At 40.6% G+C, this 3,989-nt stretch overlaps 1 protein-coding gene across 1 annotated transcript in view; it reads right to left on the reverse strand.

Annotated features, from left to right (window-relative positions):
- Positions 1-190: 190 nt before the first annotated feature.
- The window catches only part of LOC110032870 (snurportin-1), a 33,588-nt gene continuing 29,789 nt past the window's right edge, over positions 191-3,989 (reverse strand). The window contains exon 8 of the transcript XR_002294886.1: positions 191-442. The gene's annotated coding sequence lies outside the window, so the exon portion shown is untranslated. The remainder of the gene's footprint in view (positions 443-3,989) is intronic.

A 3,989-nucleotide genomic window follows, 5' to 3' on the forward strand; every position in this document is an offset into this window, starting at 1 on the left:
ATATATATATATATTCTCTTCTTTTACATGTCATTTTTGTCCCATAATCATCAGCAAACCCTTGATGGCTATGCCACTCAACAGTTCAAACCAAACCTCCAAATATTCAAGCCCTCATTTGAAACAAAGTACAAAATCTATTATTTTAAAAAAATGATATTATTCAATTACAACAGTATAACCCAACAAATCAAATAGCTTACCATCACAAACAAATCTGCAAGCCCTGCAAATACTTCATCTACTGATAAACATGGGATATAATTAGCTACAAAATTAGCTCATTAAGTTGGCCAACGAGATTATAACTGTTTTCCTTGACGAATCAACCAATCATCTCAATGTCATTGTTTTCAGCGTTTTCATGGCAGTTTGGGTTGAGGAATGCTGTAAGATCCTGGAATCGAAGAGGACTGTGACGGGCTGTGTACTGGAAGAATACCTGTAGCAACGGTAACGAAAGACACCGAACAGGTTAATAATGTATGAACAGATGTGAGGAATATTTAAATGGACTGCCATAAGTTGGTTTAGTCTCGAAGTTTATAAGAATATTAATTTAGTCTCTAAACTCTTTTAATGCAGGTTGAAATAGTCCCTATTGAGATTCTTTTGGCCCCCACGGTGACTAATTTAGCACTTTATAAGTCAGTCCAAAAAATCAAGGAAATATTTTGGCATTTTACCCGTCGGACAATGCTCCACATCACTGCTCATGAATCATAATCAGGTTTCATGTAAATGCTTTAACTCTAACTTCAGGTCTTCTTAGTATCATGTGAGCAAAGTGTATAAATTATAGTCATGATTCAAATATAACCATGGGAGTAAATAGTATATTACCCAGAGATGGAGTTGAAACCGAAATTAATCGTTCAGGTTCAACGAGGGGAAATATGGTTTCTAGACTTGGAATAAAAAGGTTGAATATTTACTTTATTCCTTTGAACTTTTCTTTTGTAAGAACAAAATTGGAAGTTAAAAAATACAATAAAATATTTAAGAAATTTAATTCAGAATAAAAAGATTAAAATTAAAAAATGGCTTCGAATCACAAATGATATGAAAAATGTAAAGAAGAAAATAGTCATTCATCAAGATTTAAAAAATAAAATGAAGATTGTCTAGATTACTTTGGTGGTTGCTGTAACTTTAGAGGATTGTCAGATGCTTTTAACTGTCCAATAAAAAGGAAGATTGGGATGAGGATCCATGAGCAAAGCCCACGTGTTAGTGACAAAGGATTGGTGGCGTGGCCACGCCCAAGATGGGGGACGTGACAGGGAGTCAGTGACATAGGATTCAGGGCATGGCCATGCCCCATCCAAGGCATGGTCACGCCCCAAGTAAATGTAATCATGCCCTAGACCTGTCGTGACTACGTCAGGCCAAAAAGAGGCAAGTGTGCTGCTATTAGGGTTTAGAGGCACTAGGACCATTCCGAAAGCTCCATATGAGAACAAAAGCTGCATATGACCCAAAAATAAGGTAAAAAATGATGAAGCCCTTTTTATCGACCGTAAACGTAAGAAAATACTTTAAAAGGTTGATCAACCATGAAATATGCTCCCTGCCGAAAAAAGAAAAACGAAAGTCGTTATTGTGGCGACAGAGTTTGACAGCACTTGCCCTGAAATACATGTATTGAATACACTCTAGAGCTCATCGATGTAACCGGAGGCCGTACTTAAACTGGTATCGGTAAAAGATCGGGTCCTTGCCAGCGACATTCGTCGCCCGAGCTGACCCAGGAAACTTCCAAAGAGTGACACTAGCATAAAGAACGTATATGCTCTCTAGTTCCTTCTCATTTTCTGTCAAAAACGAAGAGTCAGCATCATTGACGAAGCTGAACTGAAGAGGGTGGGGGAATATTTTAGAGCCATCACATAACACAATAAATGATGGAACGACCCCTTGCCCTATTTACAAGGGGAGCACATAAAGTGAAAAAGAAAAAAGAACACGTAAAGTGAAAAAGAACGACCCCTTGCCCTATTTACAAGGGGAGAGCGTAAAACGAAGAATCACAAAATCATGAGTGACACACTAAACATCTTTTCAAATTTATTTAAGTAAAGACTTATTGCAAATAACATTATTATAGGTATCGAACAAATTATTTTATGAATGAGTCCTCCAAGGCCTCAGACGAGACATACCCCACCCCCCCTGCCACACAACCTTCAAAGGACAATATTCCCACCAAACCTAATCTGATCTATCTAATCAACCTCATGATGGAACTTCCCCTAATCAGAAGACTCGCGAAGTACCTCCAGCCCTAGCAGCGCCTCGTCCAACCTGCCACGAAGGGCGACTAGCTCTGTTCGCATAACCACCATCGCTATATCTAGGCGAGCAGACAACTTCTACACAGAGTCCGTGACCGGACCTTCGCCCGTTCCGTCCGAAGGATCGACTGACTCCACCATTAATCCAGCCTCACTTGCCCTCTGTTCCATAGCTCCGGGGGCTGATAGTCACATTGCCAAGTGTCCCTATCAATGGTTTACTGAGGACAAAGAGTTAGGCTATTGATGCCCCGCCAGAGCATCCAATGGCAGGAGCTAGCGTACTTGGCTTAAAGACTCGCCACCGCAACGGGTCTGAATTTCGTTCTGAATTTCGTGAAGGCCTTCCCAGGTCCCCCCCCCCCCCTTCCTTATGACCTTCGACCCAATCGACTCATCTGCATCTAAGTTTATGTTACGAGACCATAAAAATACAAAAAATTATTAAAGGTGATTTCTCGCATTCCCATAAATCTATCGATCTCGGAGATGGCCCTAGAAACGTCGTCTCTCACTTGCAATGAAGTACCTCCATCATTCCGAGGTAGAGGCTAAAGCGGGGCGATGGCCGTCACTCCCTCTAGCTCCTTTTCAGCTACCGTAATCTCTGCATCAATCGGGTCTTGTTGGCCCTCAACGGTCGTGTTTAACTCAGGCCCAAACGCCAGGGTTTCTTGGCCAAACTTTTCTGGAGACTGTACCTTGGTGCCACCAAACAAGCCGACCACGTTAATCGAAGCAGGCTTGGTCTGTAACTGTTTTTCTTTCTTCACAATTCTCTGTCTTTGCAGGAGGAACCTGAAAGTCGGCCTTCTCCAACCTTTGAGGATCCACGACATTCCGACTCGAACTACCAGTCATAATGCTCTTTCGTTACACGAGGAGATGTTAATAGCAAATGATGCAAGACTCAATTCATGCCTATTTATAGAGCACAATGGGCATGGAACCCTAGGGGAAGTCAATTTTTCAATTAATTCATGATTTTTATGTCAATAATTGTTTACTAGTTTCCCTGTTCTTACCGCAACTGTCAAAAAGCAGGAAAACTCGAAAAACTATTTTGTACGAACAAAAACCGTCAGCACGAATCTCAAAGAAATCAAGCTACTCATGACAACTGCTCGATAATCAAGGCATCTGGCTACAAGAACATGATCCAACCGATCATCCAATGACTGATAGCTCGATCGTAGTCAACCAACACACTATGACGATGAACTCAGTAGGCAGACCACGCCTCACGAAGGGGGCCCAATTGCAACCAGTGGACTGACTGTCTTTTTACTTCGACAGACCTGATCACCACTCGGTTGGTCACCTCGGCCTTTGTATCGAACTCAAACGCGTCGACCAACCAATTTCCACCATATTTACATTCTAATTGTAATACATATTTGGTAGTAAATCATTACAATTAAATTGTATTACAGACGGTCTTCATAATTGTTCCTTCCTTTCTATAACTATACAAATATGCCCCTATAAATAGAGAGCAAGAAAGCGAATAAAAGGACCACTCCCCGTTTCTCTACAGAGATTTCCTCAATCACCCACTCACATCCTCCTTCGCTCGGCTATAACTCTCAAGGCGTGTTTTTATAAAGGACAAATATATTTATATGTATATATATATATGTATATGTATGTATGTATGTATATGTATGTATGTATGTATGTATATATATATATATA

The sequence above is a fragment of the Phalaenopsis equestris genome, unplaced genomic scaffold (genome assembly GCF_001263595.1).
Source record: "Phalaenopsis equestris unplaced genomic scaffold, ASM126359v1 Scaffold001042, whole genome shotgun sequence".
In the NCBI taxonomy this organism is placed as follows: domain Eukaryota; kingdom Viridiplantae; phylum Streptophyta; class Magnoliopsida; order Asparagales; family Orchidaceae; genus Phalaenopsis; species Phalaenopsis equestris.